This window comes from Bubalus kerabau, chromosome 20, assembly GCF_029407905.1.
Source record: "Bubalus kerabau isolate K-KA32 ecotype Philippines breed swamp buffalo chromosome 20, PCC_UOA_SB_1v2, whole genome shotgun sequence".
Lineage (NCBI taxonomy): Eukaryota > Metazoa > Chordata > Mammalia > Artiodactyla > Bovidae > Bubalus > Bubalus kerabau.
In genome coordinates this window covers 10,992,451-11,012,170 of record NC_073643.1, presented here as the reverse complement: position 1 = coordinate 11,012,170, position 19,720 = coordinate 10,992,451, and the positions used below count along the sequence as shown (strand labels likewise).

Sequence of the window (19,720 nt, the reverse complement as noted above, 5' to 3'; positions counted from 1 at the left end):
TGGTCTTGGAAAATAAATTACCAAGTCTGTTCTCATGCTGGTTACCTGCCTAGCTCTAAGCACTTCTCCACACATACAGCTTGTAATACATCAAACCCTTATTGTGTTCCCCACCATTGTCATGTAAATCAACTTCGGTCATAAAAAACTAAAAATTAATTTACAAACGGCAGAAACTATCTCAGGGAGAGCCTGGTGTCAGCAACAAGAAGGCATTCAGAAGCACAGGAATGGTGTTTTTCAGTGCTATGTGAAGGACAACAAAGGAGAAAACACTAAGGATATGATGCTAAAGTTGAGTCTTGAGACATTGAGACTTTTTAAAAAAAATACAATGAAATATTTAAGTTTTCTCATTCATACAGATCACCAACCTAAATGATGACTAGATAAACCAAACATTGACTGTCTTTATCTTTGGACCCTGGAAAGAACCCATAGTCTTTTCCCCAGCATCAGCAGATACCCCACGCCATTACATTAATCAATTCCCTGCACAGATGAAAACAACACAAGGACCCTACCCTACAGATCAAACTACGCTCTGCATTGCTAGTTCACTGAGCCCAGTTGACTCACTATAAACTCTTCATTCAGATTAAGAATTTACCACACATTTAGGGACATCCAAGGAGTTTAAGGATAATTCATTAGCAAACCTGCTACTAGAATCTAAACATACTGCATTAAAATGAGAAAATGAAAAAAAAAATACTGTCAATGGGCTAATAGAAGCCCCAAATTTCAAAACACATCTTGAAATTTCCCAAGGAAGGAGGACAAAAATAATTTACTTCTTCCACTGAAATCCTATTCAAAACAGTACTTAGTCACTCAAATTCCGTCCTTCCTTCTCAATGTTCTCTGACCCCCCCTACCCTCACTCTGGTGTAGATACCCATGGGAAAATCCAAAATTAAAATATAGGAAAGACTGTACACACTCATAATAGTGAGTATCTACTATAATAGCTTTTTACATCATGCCCCATTAGGTTTCAGATTTTTTTATACCAGTCTGGCATGACAGTGTAATTTCCTGTTAAATGCTATATTAGCAAGGATGAGTAATAATTCAACATGATGCTAATATAGCACAAGTTTAAACTGCTAATTCAATGAAGCCCTCATTTTGTTTTACATTGCTCTAATCACTGTAATTCTTGCAAGAAAATATTACAATCGCGTAAAGATAAAAAGAAACATGGCAAGAGTTCCTACCTGTTTCTTGCTCTTGCCTAAATGCGTGTCTTCGGGAGGAAGTGGCTCTCTGGCTTCAGCATCACCACTTATCAAAGGAGAAAGTCAGGAATTTTCCAGAGCACTTTTCAGAAAACTTTGCTCCAGGTATGAACAGTACTGACTTCTTTCTCACTCCTCTGGTTCCTTTAATATGAAGAAAATAAATTACCAAGTCTGTTCTCATGCTGGTTACCTGCCTAGCTCTAAGCACTTCTCCACACATACAGCTTGTAATACATCAAACCCTTATTGTGTTCCCCACCATTGTCATTTTTTTTTATATGCACCATTTAAAAATCTTTATTAGATTTATTACAGTATTCCTTCTTTTTTATGTTTTGGGTTTGGGGCTGTGAGGCATGTGGGATCTTAGCCTCCTGACCAGGGATTGAACCTCTATCCCCGGTATTGGAGGGCAAAGTCTTAACCAGTGGGCCATTAGGGAGGCCCATTCTTCCACCGTTTCAACCATGACACACACAGATACATACACTTTGACCCTGTCACTCATCTACTCAAAAACTTGGAAGTTTCTCATTGCTTAGAGTCATTTTCTGCCTTTTAAGGCACTATAAAATTTCAGATGATTACATATATAAATAGCAAATATGTACATATATGTATTTATAAATAAAAAAGTATAAGTGTGCATATAAATTTTAAATGGCTGCTGCTTAATTCAAGTAACTGTGCAACATTTGCAAAATCATCTTCTCTCCTGTGTTTAAGTGTTTGCATGTGGGAATCAGGATACCAAGACCCTCCTACTTGGTAGTAGGTAGCATGTGTTGGGTAAAGTGATGTTTGTAATGTGCTCCTCACAGTTAGTGGTGGTCAAGTGGAACCTACTCAATAAATGTGGTTCAATAAAGAACTAAAATGCTTCCTATATTGGATGAATTAACTAAAATGAAATAGGTAGGTCAAATTGAGTTCAGTGTCTTAAGGCTGTTGATATGTGATGATACACTGCCATTCACAGAATTTGTTCCAGTTTACATGTTTACCACATACAAGGGAAAATGCCATTTTCCCCAAATTTTTGCCTCAGTGGGTATTATAATTTTAACTGTTTTTAACTGAAAAATTACCTATTTTCAACTTGTATTAACTTTGATCATTTTTGGAGTTTTAATAAAGTTCACAATTTTTCTTGTAAGTGTTATTGACATTGGCCCTGTGAATTTTCTGAAATTTAGTTTTCTCAAATGTGTTATTGATAAATTCAGCCTTATTTTATAATTCATAAGCATTATTAGATATTAAAACATTGCTAATTTTCTATTATATGTGTTTAAATTGACTTTTTTTTTCAACTTGCATTTGATTTTGATGATGGTTTTATTTTGGCCAGGAAGATGATTTTTATCATGTGTATTTTGATGGAGCTATATATTTTTACATCTTCTGAGTTTCTTACCATGATCAAAGGGGTGAGGCTTGTACAATTTGAAGATTAAGAATGCTTAATGATCATTGATTATTTCATATTTATTCAATTAAAAATTTGGAGCCATCTGTATCTGATTTTAGTCAAAGTATCCCACTTCATAATCTTCCACTAAAGTGCTAGATTCTTGTCCCCAAATTATGAACTGAATAAACTTCCTTTCCATAGTGATTTTGAAGTGCATATTCTAAGTTCCTGCATATTTATTTTTAGACTCTCTAGTTTGATTAACTACTCTGCTTGCGCTCATCTCACATGCTAGTAAAGTAATGCTCAAAATTCTCCAACCCAGGCTTCAGCAATATGTGAACCGTGAACTTATTGATGTTCAAGCTGGTTTTAGAAAAGGCAGAGGAACCAGAGATCAAATTGCCAACATCCGCTGGATCATGGAAAAAGCAAGAGAGTTCCAGAAAAACATCTATTTCTGCTTTATTGACTGTGTGTGGATCACAATAAACTGTGGAAAATTCTTCAAGAGATGGGAATACCAGACCACCTGACCTGCCTCTTGAGAAACCTATATGCAGGTCAGGAAGCAACAGTTAGAACTGGACATGGAACAACAGACTGGTTCCAAACAGGAAAAGGAGAACATCAAGGCTGTATATTGTCACCCTGTTTATTTAACTTATATGCAGAGTACATCATGAGAAATCCTGGACTGGAGGAAACACAAGCTGGAATCAAGATTACGGGGAGAAATATCAATAACCTCAGATATGCAGATGACACCACCCTTATGGCAGAAAGTGAAGAGGAACTCAAAAGCCTCTTGATGAAGGTGAAAGAGGAGAGTGAAAAAGTTGGCTTAAAGCTCAACATTCAGAAAACCAAGATCATGGCATCCGGTCCCATCACTTCATGGGAAATAGATGGGGAAACAGTGGAAACAGTGTCAGACTTTATATTTTAGGGCTCCAAAATCACTGCAGATGGTGACTGCAGCCATGAAATTAAAAGACGCTTACTCCTTGGAAGGAAAGTTATGACCAACCTAGATAGCATATTCCAAAGCAGAGACATTACTTTGCCAACAAAGGTCCGTCTAGTCAAGGCTATGGTTTTTCCTGTGGTCATGTATGGATGTGAGAGTTGGACTGTGAAGAAAGCTGAGCGCCGAAGAATTGATGCTTTTGAACTGTGGTGTTGGAGAAGACTCTTGAGAGTCCCTTGGACTGCAAGGAGATCCAACCAGTCCATTCTGAAGGAGATCAGCCCTGGGATTTCTTTGGAAGGAATGATGCTAAAGCTGAAACTCCAGTACTTTGGCCACCTCATGCGAAGAGTTGACTCATTGGAAAAGACTCTGATGCTGGGAGGGATTGGGGGCAGGAGGAGAAGGGGACGACAGAGGATGAGATGGCTGGATGGCATCACTGACTCTATGGACGTGAGTCTGAGTGAACTCTGGGAGTTGGTGATGGACAGGGAGGCCTGGCATGCTGTGATTCATGGGGTCGCAAAGAGTCGGACATGACTGAGCGACTGAACTGAACTGAATATCACTACCACTAAATTGTGTTTAATACCACTGTTTAAATATGTTATACAACTAGATTTATTTCATTACTCCTGTTTTATAGGATTTTATATCCTTTTGCATAATCTTTAGTAGTGTTTTTCAGTCTCTTCTTTCAATGTCTCCTCTCATCCTGTTGTTATCATAATTATAGAAACAACAATATTATAGATGTTTTTATTTTATGAAAAAAACTGACAAGTTTATAACATCTTTTGTCCAAAATAAAGTTTTAATTTTCTCATTGTTTCTTTAATTCTTTCAAATATATTAAAGTTATTTTTATAAGAGTCCAGCACATTTCTTTTTAATACTTTTATTGAGGACATATTTTGATGTTGGGTCAAAGGGACTCTTTCATTTGATGATATGTTTATAGTGACTCATAGACAGGAAATTAATTTTTTAACCTATAATATTTTTAGACTTGTCATTGAATTATCATTATTATTTAAACTATTTTATCAGTTCACAGCTCTATAAAATATCACCATTTTCAACTATGTTTTGTGAAATTCATAATTATCCTCAAACATGATGATATTTGGACCTTTCATTATACTTATTTGCTTATCAGGCATTTTCAATGTGCAAACGTAAGTTCTACATTTATTTTGCCAATTCATGTGTGTTTTGCACTTATTTATGGTATTTTTGATGTATCAAGTACTCAATTTTTACATTGTCAAATCTATCATTTTCCTATTTGTTTTACGGTGAAAGGGGCCTCTTAAACATGATAATGCAACATTTCTTCTCCCAGTTTTTCAAACAGTTAAATGATTGTACCAAGAAAATTTATCTTAAACTCACTGATTTGCAAAATCATGCTTCATATACATTAATTTATCTTATACTGATTTCAATATGCTATATATTAATTTAAAGATATGGGACCAGATTCATGCCATATTTTATTCTTATTTTCTAAAAGCTATTAAAATAAATTAACTTATTACCACTTTTCCTGGAAAGCAAAAAGTAGACTTCTCTCTGTTTCAGAAATTATGCAAAATTCCTAAAAGATAGAAAGGAGATAGAATTTGATTAATACACACAAGTGTTTGCTTTCTATGTAAAGACATAGGTATTGGCAGTAGGAGGTTCTTTGCATGATTTTTAGTTTGGGTTCCCCTAGAGGTGAGTTAATCCCTTGCATAGTCTCCCTCTTGCCTCGTGGGTACTGAGAGTAGATTAAGATGTCTTTTGAAGAAAGATCAATAAGTGGGAGCATTTGGGTCCCTTTCCCAGTGCTGGATAAACTGGATGTACATGCAGGCAAATAAGATCTGTCAAAGGATTTCCAGGTATCAGTATAACTTTCCCTTTTCCAATACCATGGAAAACAGATCACCAGCAAGACCTACTGCTCTCCAATGGCTGAGCATGAGCAGCAATTGTTAGCACTGACTGACAATCCAAAGCACACGTGAGCACTCAAACAAGAATCAACACGTGTTCAAGAAGAGTCATTCCACGAAAGGAAGTGAAAACAAACTTAATGACATGAAGCATTTACAGTTAAGACCACAACATTGAGGTGACAAGGAGGAAAGGACTTTTGAATACGTATGGGGATTGATGATAATACTGGATTATCCAAATTTTTATAGTAGGATATGAAGGATAAATATTTGATATTTTAATATATAATATTAACTGTAAGGAAGATATTTAAAATATATAAGATATGCTTAGCTAAGCAACAAATTAGTAATTAAAAACCTGAACTTAGATATTGCCCTAAAAACCCAGCAATGAATGAAAATATGAGATGTGTAATTATAAAAGGGTTAGAAGACATGGAATACTGGTTCAGTAGTTACAATATTCATTTTAATATAAGGTTTTAAAGAATCTGCTTTTAAAAGACCAGAGATGAGAAAAAATTAAAAGATGTAACTCTCGTTACTGATAATACAGCAGGTTAAATTACACCAACATTTCATATAGTTGTATGGAAGAAACCAACACAACATTGTAAAGCAATTATTCTCCAATTAAAAATAAAAAAAAAAAAACAAAAGAATAAAACAAAATTAAAAGAATAGAGTACAAGCAGCAACAAGTCAGCAAGAGGGGAGGCTGAAATTAAATGAGTGATTATTAATGGTTACAAGGTTTCTTTTTAGGGGGGCAGGACATGAAATTTCTTAAAAACTGAGGTTAAATTTGCAAAACTCGGTAAATACACTAAAAGTCACTGAACTACACACTTTAAATTAGCAAACTGTAAGGCATATGAATTATATTTCAATGAAGTTTTTTATATAATAAAACAAAAAAGAAAGTCAACAGAATTATATGCAGGGAGACCAAGAAAATATGGGTAAAGGACAGTCATGATAGACAGCTGAGATGGAATAACTCCAAATAAAGCCCTAAAGAAAAAAGAAATAAATTGTGACCAAAGCAGCATTTTAAGAGAAAAGGCAAAAAACTTTCCAAAACAGATGAAAATACCAAAAGAAAGAGTTTATAAGGGCAACAAATTCCAAATAAGAAGAAATAGAAGAAAAATCATAACTAAATCCATTGTAATTTAACTGCAACCAGGAGAAGGCAATGGCACCCCACTCCAGTGTTCTTGCCTGGAGAATCCCAGGGATGGAGGAGCCTGGTGGGCTACCATCTATGGCCTTGCACAGAGTCAGACATGACTAAAGTGACTTAGCAGCAGCAGCAGCAGGATAGGGAAGCCTGGCATGCTACAGTCCATGGGGTCGCAAGAGTTGGACACAACTGAGTAGCTGAACTGAACTAAACTGAGCAATGACAAAGATAAAGTTTTCAAAGAAGTTGGAGAGAAAAATACAGCTTATTTTTCCCTCTAGTTTTATTGAGATATAACAAATATATAGCACTATGTAAGTTTATGGTATGTAGCATAATGAAGCTAAACCCTGCTGTGCCCTCCCATCTGGCAACAACCTATTTGTTCTCTGTATCTATGACTGTTTTTGTTTTGTTAGTTCATTTACTTAGATTTTTTCAGATTACATATATAAGTGAAATCATATGATATTTTTCCTTCTGTATCTGACATTTCACTTAGCATAATAGCCTCTAGGTCCACCCATGTTGTCAAAAATGACAAGATTTAATTTTTTATGGCCGAGTAATATTCCATAAGAGGAGGTCTTTTTCCAACTGTATATTATTTTTTTAAGTTAATTTATTTTAATTGGAAGATGATTACTTTACAATACTGTGATGGTTTTTGCCATACATCATCATGGATCAACCACAGGTATACATGTGTTACCCCCATCCTGAACCCCCCTCCAACCTCCCTCCCCACCCTATCCCTCTGGGTTACCCCAGAGCATGGGCCTTGGGTGCCCTGCTTCATGCACTGGTCATCTATTTTACGTATGGTAATGTACATGTTTCAATGACATTCTCTCAAATCATCTCACTCTCACCTTCTCCCAGTGAGTCCAAAAGTGTTCTTTATGTCTGTGTCTCTCTTGCTGCCCTGCATGCCTACTGTACATCCTTGCCCCTTGCCTCTTTTTGTCACAGATGAATTGACCATATGAGTATGAGTTCACTTCTGAGCTCTCCATTCTGGATCATTGCTTTATGTGTCTATTTTGTGCTGGTGCCATTCTGTTTTGATGACTGTAGCTTTGGAGTATAGTTTGAAATCAGGGACAGGCTTCCCAGGTGGCACAGTTGTGAAGAATCTGCCTGCCAATGCTGGAGATGCAGGAGACATGGGTTCCATCCCTAGGACGGGATGATCCCCTGGAAAAGGAAATGGCAACACACTGCAGTACTCTTGCTTTGAAAATTCCATGGGCAGAGGAGCCTGGTGTGCTACAGTCCAGGGGTCACAAACAGTCAGACTCGACTGAGCACACATACATGTCACACACACTGAAATCAGAAAACCTGATACCTCCAGTTTTGTTCTTTCTCAAGACTCTTGAAATACTGATTTGAGTTTCTGTGAAAAATGTCATTGCTATTTTGATAGGGGGTTGTGCTGAGTCTGTAGACTGCCTTTGGAACTACACCATTGGGTAATATTTAATGAGGGCATTCTAGGTGGCTCAGCAGTAAAGAATCCACTTGCCAACACAAGAAATGTAGGTTCAATCCCTGGGTAGGGCAGATCTCTTGGAGAAGGAAATGGCAACCCACTCTGGTATTTTTGCCTGTAAATCCCTTGGAGAGAGAAGCCTCATGGGCTACAGTCCATGGGACAGCAAGAGAGGACACTACTTCAGACTAAACAACAACAACAACAACATTTAGCAATATTTTTCTAATCCATGAACACAGTATATCTTTCCATCTGTTTGTGTTATTTTCAATTTCTTTCATCAATGTCTTGTAGTTTTCCAAGTAAGGTCTTTTACTTCCTTAGGTAGACTTATTCCTAGGTTTGACGCAATTGTAAATAAGACTGTTTTCTTAATCTCTTTTTCTGATAGTTCTTTTATAGTGTCTAGAAATGCAACACATTTCTGTATATTAATTTCATATATTGCAACTTTATTGAAGTATATTATTTTGAAGTCATGACATTTGACTTTTATTATTTTAACTGCTTAAATTAAAGCATTTAATTGTTAAAAAAACCTAGGTAGAAAAATCCTAAATAGTTTTACCCAGTGTCTCAGAGTTCAGTTCAGCTCAGCCATGTCCAACTCTTTGTGATCCCATGGACTGCAGCACACCAGACTTCCCTGTCCATCACCAACTCCCGGAGCTTGCTCAAATTCATGTCCATCAAGTCGGTGATGCCATGCAACCATCTCATCCTCTGTCATCCCCTTCTCCTCCTGCCTTCAATCTTTCCCAGCATCAGGGTCTTTTCCAGTGAGTCAGTTCTTCACATCAGGTGGCCAAAGTATTGGAGCTTCAGCTTCAGCATCAGTCCTTCCAATGAATATTCAGGACTGATTTCCTTTAGAATTCACTGGTTGGATCTCCTTGCAGTCCAAGGGACTCTCAAGAGTCTTCTCCAACACCACAGTTCAAAAGTAGCAATTCTTTGGCACTCAGCTTTCTTTATAGTCCAACTCTCACATCCATATATGGCTACTGGAAAAATCATAGCTTTAACTCAACAGACTTTTATTAGCACAGTAATGTCTCTGCTTTTTAATATGATGTCTAGGTTTGTCTAGGAGCAAGTGTCTTTTAATTTAATGTCTGCAGTCACCACCAGAAGTGATTTTGGAGCCCAAGAAAATATTCTCTCACTGTTTCCATTGTTTTCCCATTTATTTGCCATGAAGTGATGGGACCAGATGCCATGATTTTCATTTAATGTTGAGTTTTAAGCCAGCTTTTTCACTCTCCTCTTTCACTTTTATCAAGAGGCTCTTTAGTTCCTCTTTGCTTTCTGCCATAAGGGTGGTGTCATCTGCGTATCTGGGGTTATTGATATTTCTCCCAGGAATCTTGATTCCAGCTTGTGCTTCATCCAGACTGGCATTTCACATGAGGTACTCCGCATATAAGTTAAACAAGCAGGGTGGCAATATACAGCCTCGACGTACTCCTTTCCCAATTTTGAACCAGTCTTTTGTTGGTTCTAACTGTTGCTTCTTGACCTGAATCAGATTTCTCAGGAGGCAGGTAAAGTGAAAGTGAAAGTGTTAGTCACTCAGTCGTGTCCAACTCTTTGTGACCCAATGAATGGTAGCCCACCAGGCTCCTCTGTCCATGGGATTCTCCAAGCAAGGATACTGGAGTGGGTTGGCATGCCTTTCTCCAAGGGATCTTCTTGACCAAGAGATCAAACCCAGGTCTCCCACACTGCAGGCCGATACTTTACTGTTTGAGCTACTCAGGAAGCCTGGTATTCACATCTCTTGGAGAATTTCCCACAGTTTATTGTAATCCACACAGTCAAAGGCTTTAGCATAGTCAATGAAGCAGAAGTAGATATTTTTCTGGTATTCTTTCACTTTTTCTATGATCCTACGGATGTCGGCAAGTTGATCTCTGCCTTTTCTAAATCCAGCTTGAACATCTGGAGGTTCTCAGTTCATGTACTGTTGAAGCCTAGTTGGAGAATTTTCAACATTACTTTGCTAGCATGTGAAATGAGTGCAACTGTGCAGTAGTTTGAACATCTTTGGCATTGACTTTCTTTGGGATTAGAATGAAAACTGATCATTTCCAGTCCTGTGGACACTGATGAGTTTTCCATATTTGCTAGCATATTGAGTGCAGCACTTAAACAGCAACATGTTTTAGGACTTGAAATAGCTCAGGTGGAATTCCATCACCTCCATTAGCTTTCTTCATAGTGATGCTTCCTAAGGCCCACTTGACTTCACACCCCAGGATGTCTGGCCCTAGGTGTGTGATCACACCATCATGGTTATTAGGGTCATTAAGATTTTTTTTGTACAGTTCTTCTCTGTTTTCTTGACACCTCTTCTTAATATCTTCTGCTTCTGTTAGGTCCATGCCATTTCTGTCCTTTATTGTGCCCATCTTTGCATGAAATGTTCCCTTGGTAGCTCTAATTTTCTTGAAGATAACACTAGTCTTTCCCATTCTACTGTTTTCCTCTATTTCTTTGCACTGATCACTTAGGAAGGCTTAGAATTTCTCACTGTCATGAAATTTTTTAAGGCACAGTTAAGAATTATATTATTTATATTTTAACATAATTCATAGCCTAAAATTTTGAAGAAGAAAAAGTGAAACAAAAATTCAAAATATATGATGATTTTTTCACACCCTAAGTGTTGAAGAGTACTGATTATAATGGTAGCTATTTTCCTATTCTTCCATGAGAAATACGATATTTTCAAGTATGGGCCCAGTTATCATTTCCATGCCCTTTATTTGAAAATTGAATGCTTACGGTGGCAGTAGGAATTTTCTGGGTGAAATTATTTATCTGACTTATCTCTGCTTAATTTCTTTTAGTTATAAAAGGAAAGAGGAGTTCACCAGTATATTAGAGGTACTGGTATAGAAATAAGGCAGAAGTAGAAATTAGTTAAATATTGAGGTTGAAACAGTTACACATATTATTTACAAAGCACCCTTATCTATTTAGCATATCATTCCTGTGTGAAGGATCGTTAAATTATTCCAAACCTAAATATATCAAAATCCATTATTTATTAAAACAGTGTCAAATGTAGATTAGTCTTTTATCTTATGCAACTTCCTGCTGGGTTTTGGATGTGGAATAGAATGATTTCAAATGGACATGTTTTCTCAGGCTAATATACTCAGATACTTCTGCTAGTATACCCCTCTCCAATTTTCATCTATTTTTTCAGTATTCAGAATTTCAGTATTTCAGAATATTCTATTCTTTACTCATCCCAGTAAACCATAATTAAAGGAACAAGAGGCAGTTAATAGAATCTGCTGTTTCTTTTTTTTTTTCTTTTCTGAGTGCATTTTATTTTCTTTTATTAAATTAATTTATTTTAATTGGAGGCTAATTGCTTTACACTATTGTAGTGGTTTTTGCCATACATTGAGATGAATCAGCCATGGGTGTACATGTGTCCCCCATCCTGAACCCCCTCCCACCTCCCTCCCCATCCCATCCCTCAGGGTTGTCCTGGTGCACTGGCCTTGAGTGCCCTGTTTCATGCATCAAACTTGGACTGGTGATCTATTTCACATATGATAATATACATATTTCAATGCTATTCTCTCAAATCACCCACCCTTGCCTTTTCCCACAGAGTCCAAAAGTCTGTTCTTTATATCTGTGTCTCTTTTGCTGTCCCGCATATAGGGTCATTGTTACCATCTTTCTAAATTCCATATATATGTGTTAGTATACTGTATTGGTGTTTTTCTTTCTGACTTACTTTACTCTGTGAATCTGCTGTTTCTATGAGGATACTAAGCAATGGGCTTTGTTTGACAATTACTGGAAACACAAACACAAAAGAGTGACCTAGATAATTTCCCAAGTTGAAAAAGAAAACAAAAAGAAAAAAGAAAAATGGACAAATTATCACTCATCACAATTCTCTACAACATACTAACTTTTTAGCCTAATGTTTATTCTACTTGGCCCAACCTCCATGGTGACAAAACTTTCTTCTCTATGCTTTCAAATTATTTGGAACATCAGTAGCTAATAATAATGGCAGGTATGGTCATTATAGTGTATATCAAGGCTGATTAAGTTTTTGGCAAATTTTTATTTTTCTTAATGATAAAGCCTTTCAAATATCATTTAAAAGAGAAACAGTTTCAATAATATCATGGATGTGGAAATATTGCAATGTATTGTATACTCATCAATAACTAGTTTCAAATTACATGAAGTTCAGTCATAGTAAATCTTCTTCCACACAGCTTTTGTCTTCTAAAACTTGGTACAGTGTATTCGTTAACTCTATCTCTGCTTTGAAGACATCTAACAAGTGTTTTAATGCACTTGATTTAAAACTGTCAAATGAGAAAAATTAAACTCTCAAAATACATGAAATAGTATTGTGGCTATAGCTTAGGGCAGTAAAACTTAGCAATCACCTACCAAAGACAAAAATACCATTAAAATAAAGAAGACACTTCAATAGTTTTTACATCAAAGTTACCTGGCTATTTAAGTCTCCCAATCTTTTTGGACTAGTAAGCCTTTCTTCTTATTCTTTTTTTTCAACAGAAAGAACTATTTCTTCAGACAGCCAGGGGAAACATGTCTGTGTTTTTCACTGTATGTAGACGTTCCCAGCTGTTGTAGATCTCAGATGTAACCAAGATGGAACAGCTTCCTATTGATCTAGTTCATTTCTTTGGAGGGGGATGGGCATCAGCTAACTTTTTACAAAGAGGAAAAGGAGAGAGTTATGGAGGTGGAGGTAGAGGGAGAGAAACTCTCGATTTTAACTTACTTCAGTGCTTCAAGGCCCTGACTATCTTCTATAAAAGTGTTTCCTTCTTACTAGAATGCTTTTTGCTTTGCTTTCTATCTGGAGAACTCCTCAGCCCAGATTTCAACTGAAATATTACTCAGAGATGACTGTCTCTGATTCTCAGCATAATTCCCACTTCTACCTCAAATTAATCAATTATTCCTCTTAATACTGTTATAATACTTTATATGTTTACAGTTATATATATGATGATTTATTTTGCTATGTGTCTTCTACACTTAAACAACTGATGTGTTCCCAGGATGTAACACTATCCTTTGCATGCATGCAACAAAGAGATGTTCTTTCTTTCCTCAAATACTTTTTGGCACTTACTATGAGCAAAGCCTCATGGCTGTGCTGAGCCCTCCAGGGACATAAAGATATATAATGCCACATTCTTGCCTTTAAGGATCATACGATTTTAGAGAGTTCAATTACATAAACCGTCCTAAAACAAAGCAAAAATTGAAGTCGCAGAAGAGGGAGAGATCAAGAACTTGAAGTAAAATGAGAGCTAGGATACTTTCTTTGAGAGATTTCAAGGACACTGATTCGCTAACTGCTCTTTGTCCTTAGGGCAAGCAAGTAGTTCTTTTGGAAAAAGGCAAGTAATGAGTTGTCAGCAGACACATCTCTGTATCTGAGCAACTTCCTCTCCCACAGGCTTCCTACACATCCAAACTATTTTTTCTTATCTCCTTACATAGGTTCCCTCTTTTTGTCTCTCTTTTTTTTTCTAGAGCTGAAGTTCAAGCATGTTTAGTAGCAAATGTGGAAGTATTATAGAGAAATCTATGTGGCAATTAGAAGATGCTAATCACAATGACGTCTAATCTTCATAATGACACACAACATAGGAGACAGTGTTAGCTTCCGCTGTCTGAATTGGTTTCTTTCATAATGAAAACTACCAAATGGTAGTGTGCAACTACCAAACTAAGTTCTACATTCCAAACCTCCAAGCGCATGCTTGTCACTATTTCCTCTCATTATCGGTCTCTTTGTGAAACACTTGCAACATTCAAAAAGTAAGAATGTTTAATATTGACATAGAAACATGTCTGAACAGAAGTTCTGCTTAAGAACCATAGTGTAGGAATGACAGATGCATAAACAACTAAATAAAATTGTATGTTTAACAATACAGGGTTAATTTTCAAAATACAAGCCCCATATACTTTTTGTTAGATTTACAACTAAGCATTTCATTATTTGAGCTATAAGTTATACTGTGGGAATAATCTTTTATTCCCATTTCTACATGTTCATTGCTAATATATAGAAATACAGTTGAGTTTTATGTGTTGATCTTATATTCTATTTCCTTGCTGAACTAAATTATTGATTTTAAAACTTTTGAGATTTCTGAGGATTCCATGAAGATTATCATGTTATCTACAAACAGAGAAAGTTTTATTTCTTCCTTTCTTTGATCTTTGCATTTTATTTCTTTTTCTTGTCTTATTTTAAATTGAAGTATCAGATCAGATCACATCAGATCAGTCGCTCAGTCATGTCTGACTCTCTGTGACCCCATGAATCGCAGCATGCCAGGCCTCCCTGTCCATCACCAACTCCTGGAGTTCACCCAGACTCACGTCCATCAAGTCAGTGATGCCATCCAGCCATCTCATCCTCTGGCATCCCCTTCTCCTCCTGCCCCCAATCCCTCCCAGCATCATGGTCTTTTCCAATGAATCAACTCTTCGCATGAGGTGGCCAAAGTACTGGAGTTTCAGCTTTAGCATCATTCCTTCCAAAGAAATCCCAGGGCTGATCTCCTTCAGAATGGACTGGTTGGATCTCCTTGCAGTCCAAGGGACTCTCAAGAGTCTTCTCCAACACCACAGTTCAAAAGCATCAATTCTTTGGCACTCAGCCTTCTTCACAGTCCAACTCTCACATCCATACATGACCACAGGAAAAACCATAGCCTTGATTTATAATGTTACATTAGTTTTAGATGGACAGCAGAGCGACTCAGTATCTTACCGCTTAAGCTTCTTTAAAAGTTATTACAAAATAATGGCTATAATTCTCTGGGCTACACAATATATATGCTTTTTGCTTATCTATTTTATATACTGAAGTTTGTATCTCTTAATATCATACCTTCTACATGCCTCTCTTCTCTTCCCTTTCCCCACAGGTAACCTCCAGCTTGATTTCTATAACCATGAGTCTGTTCCTGTTTTGTTATATAGATTCATTTGCATTATTTTTTTAGATTCCACATATAAGTGATGTCATACAGTATTTGTCTCTGTCTGTTTCACTAAACATACTACTCTCTAGGTCCAGAAGTTACTCTACATGTAAAACCGAACAGTTAAGTAAATGGATAATCCCCTGGAGGAGGAAATGGCAACCCATTTCAGTGTTTTTGCCTAGAGAATTCCATGGACACAGGAGACTGGCAGGCTTCAGCCTGTGGGGTTGCGAAGAGTCAGACACAACTGAGCAACAAAGCCCACACACACACACACCTAAATGGATGGTGGAGAGTGGTAGCTGGGTTTCCTATCATTGGAGTAGTAGTTCATCTTTGAGAAAAGAGAGGAAGCCCGGAGGATTCATATGTTAAAGACGTCAGTAAGAACTTATGTTTAGTTTAATATAGCTATAGTTAAACATAGAAATATTTATAAATATTTGTGTATACACAGGTTGGCATAAGCACGTATGTTTCTTTGCTCTGCCACCTACTTGGGAGAGCCTAAAAGGCACTGAAGCCACCACTGCAAGAGATTCCAATGGCCAAAGCTCAAAGGATGCAAGAAACAAAATAAAGTAGTACTGGATTATAATCCAAATCTTAAAAAGTCCGTATTTGTATTCATATAAATAAATGATTTAATAAATAAATTGATAAAAGACACAAATCTTTCTTGCAGATGAACTCAAAATAATTTACATGGATACACTGTTTCAAGCAGGCAACTGTGTCTCCACTCTTTATGTCTGAGTTTTGCATACAGAAATTCCCCCAAAGGTGAGAGTATGGGAATGGAATAATAAAGGGTAATCTTACAGTAGAGATACCAAACACATCTCAGCCAAATGATCAAGGTCAAAACCACCAGCAATAAATCATGTATGCAGTAGGTATTCTTGTGATGACATTTTACCTCTATGGTCTTCCTCTCTAATGGAGAAGGCAATGGCACCCCACTCCAGTACTCTTGCCTGGAAAATCCCATGGATGGAGAAGCCTGGTGGGCTGCAGTCTATGGGGTCGCTGAGTCAGACATGACTGAGTGGCTTCACTTTCACTTTTCACTCACATGAATTGGAGAAGGAAATGGCAACCCACTACAGTGTTATTGCCTGAAGAATTCCAGGGATGGGGGAGCCTGGTGGGCTGCTGTCTCTGGGGTCGCACAGAGTTGGACACGACTGAAGCAACTTAGCAGCAGCAGCAGCAGCTTCCTCTCAAAAACACAGCACTGGTGGATGTCTGAGAAAAACATGAGACAGACTCCAATAGAGGGGCATCCTACAAAACACTTCTCTAGAATTTCTCAAAAATGTCAAAGTCATCACAGGAAGTCTGAAAAAGTGTCACAGTGGAGAGGTGCCCCAAAAGACACAGAATCCAAATGTAATATGATGTCCTAGAAACAATACTAGAAAAGACAAAGACATCAGGTGAACAATAAGAATATCAGGGACTTTCCTGGTGGCCCAGTGGTTAAGAATCTGCCTTCCAATGCAGGGGATGTGAGTTTGATCCCTAGTTGGGGAGATAAGAGCCCATATGCCATGGGCCCCACTTTTTACAACTAGAGAGCCCTCATGCCACAACTAACAAGTCTGCACACTCCACAGCCACAGCACAAGAATCTCCTATACCACAACTAGAGAAAACCCATGCACCACAGCAAAGACCCAGCCCAGCCAAAATTGAAAAACTTAAAAATGAAGAATAATAACATCAGATTAAAATATGGATTTTAGTTAATAATAGTGCAACAGTTATGGTTAATCTATTGTGGCCAATGTACCCTACTAATGTCAGATGGCAATATCAGGGGAAACTAGGTGTGGGGGTGTTGATATTCCCTGTACTTCATTCAATTTTTCTGTAAGTCAAAGAGTACTATAAAACATAGTGTCCTCTTAAAAAAATATACTTGTCAGAGAATTCTAATATGTACATCACCTTTCCTGTGGACCACATTTTGTCAGAACTCTCCACCATGATCCGTCAGCCTTGGGTGGCCTTACACAGCATGGCTCATAGTTTCATTGAGCTAGACAAGGCTGTGGTCCATGTAATCAGTTTGGTTAGTTTTCTGTGATTATGGTTTGCCAAGAGAACGCACTGGTCATACCAAACACCCTCTCCCAAAAATACAAGAGAAGACTCCACACATGGATTTCAACAGATGGTCAATACCAAAATCAGATTGATTATATTCTTTGCAGCCAAAGATGCTTTATACAGTCAGCAAAAATAAGACTGGAAGTTGACTATGGCTTAGATAATGAACTCCTTATTGCCAAATTCAGACTTATTGAAGAAAGTTAGGAAAAGCAGGAAAACCAATAGACCATTCAGGTATGACCTAAATCAAATCCCTTATGATTATACAGTGGAAGTGAAAAATAGATTCAAGGGATTAGATCTAACAACAGAGTGCCTGAAGAACTATGGACAGAGGTTCGTGACATTGTATAAGAGGCAGTGATCAAGACAATCCCGAAGAAAAAGAAAGGCAAAATGGTTATCTGATGAGCCCTTACAAATAGCTGAGGAAAGAAGAGATGCCAAAGGCAAAGGAGAAAAGGAAAGATATACCCATCTGAATGCAGAGCTCCAAAGAATAGCAAGGAGAGATAAGAAAGCCTCCCTCAGTGATCAGTGCAAAGAAATAGAGGAAAACAGTATAATGGGAAAGACTAGAGATCTCTTCAAGAAAATCAGAGATACCAAGGGAACATTTCATGCAAAGATGGGCTCAATAAAAGACAGAAATGATATGGACCTAACAGAAGCAGAAGATATTAAAAAGAGGTAGCAAGAATACACAGAAAAAACTATACAAAAAGATCTTCATGACCCAGATAACCACGATGGTATGATCATCATCTAAAGCCAGACACCCTGAAATGTGAAGTGGGCCTTAGGAAGAATCACTATGAACAAAGCTAGTGGTGGTGATGGAATTCCAGTTGAGCTATTTTACGTCCTAAAAGAAGATGCTGTGAAAGTGCTGCACTCAATATGCCAGCAAATTTGGAAAACTCAGCAGTGGCCACAGAACTGGAAAAGGTCAGTTTTCATTTCAATCCCAAAGAAAGTCAATACCAAAGAATGCTCAAACTACAGCACAATTGCACTCATCTCACACAGTAGCAAAGTAATGCTCAAAATTCTCCAAACCAGGCTTCAGCAATACGTGAACCGCGAACTTCCAGATGTTCAAGCTGGATTTAGAAAAGGCAGAGGAACCAGATATAAAATTACCAACATCCGTTGGATCATTGAAAAAGCAAGAGAGTTCCAGAAAAACATCTACTTTTGCTTTACTGACTAGGCCAAAGCCTTTGACTGTGTGGATCACAACAAACTGTGGAAAATTCTTCAAGAGATGGGAATACCAGACCACCTTACCTGCCTCCTGAGAAATCTGTATGCAGGTCAAGAAGCAAGTTAGAACTGGACATGGAACAACAGACTGGTTTCAAATCGGGAAAGGAGTATGTCAATGCTGTATATTGTCACCCTGCTTATTTAACTTATATGCAGAATATATCATGTGAAATGCTGGACTGGTTGAAGCACAAGCTGGAATCAAGATTGCTGGGAGAAATATCAATAACCTCAGATACGCAGATGACATCATCCTTATGGCAGAAAGCGAAGAGGAACTAAAAAGCCTCTTGATGAAAGTCAAAGAAGAAAGTGAAAAAGTTGGCTTAAAACTCAACATACAGAAAACTAAGATCATGGCATTTGGTCCCATCACTTCATGGCAAATAAATGTGGAAATAATGGAAACAGTGGCTAACCTTATTTTTGGGGGCTCCAAAATCACCACAGATGGTGATTGCAGCCATGAAATCAAAACACGCTTGATCCTTGGAAGAAAAGCTATGACCAACCTAGACAGCATATTAAAAAGCAGAGACATTACTTTACCAACAGAACTCTGTCTGGTCAAAGCTATGGATTTTCCAGTAGTCATGTATGGATGTAAGAGCTGGATTATAAAGAAACCTGAGCATCGAAGAATTGATCCTTTTGAACTGTGATGTTGGAGAAGACTCTTGAGAGTCTCTTGGACTGCAAGGAGATACAACCTAGTCCATCTTAAAGGAAATCAGTCCTGAATATTTATTGGAAGGACTTATGCTGAAGCTGAAACTCCAATATTTTGGCCACCTGATACAAAGAACCAACTGATTGCAAAAGACCCTGATGCTGGGAAAGATTAAAGGTGGGACGAGAAGGGGACGACAGAGCATGAGATGGTTGGATGGCATCACCAACACGATGGACATGAGTCTGAGTAAGTTGGAGTTGGTGATGGACGGGGAGCCTGGAGTGCTGCAGTCCATGGGGTCACAAAGAGTTGGACACGACTGAGCGACTGAACTGAACATTACCTTTTTGTTGGTGTCTGCTAATTTT

General features: G+C 37.6%; 1 long non-coding RNA gene across 2 annotated transcripts in view; it reads right to left on the bottom strand.

Moving 5' to 3' along the window:
• Positions 1-19,720, bottom strand: part of LOC129634750 (uncharacterized) — a 307,884-nt gene that overhangs the window by 155,771 nt on the left and 132,393 nt on the right. For both annotated transcript variants that reach the window (XR_008705867.1, XR_008705866.1), the window contains 2 exons: positions 5,173-5,231; positions 1,221-1,385 (listed from right to left, as the gene is read on the bottom strand). This is a non-coding gene — a long non-coding RNA (uncharacterized LOC129634750). The remainder of the gene's footprint in view (positions 1-1,220; positions 1,386-5,172; positions 5,232-19,720) is intronic.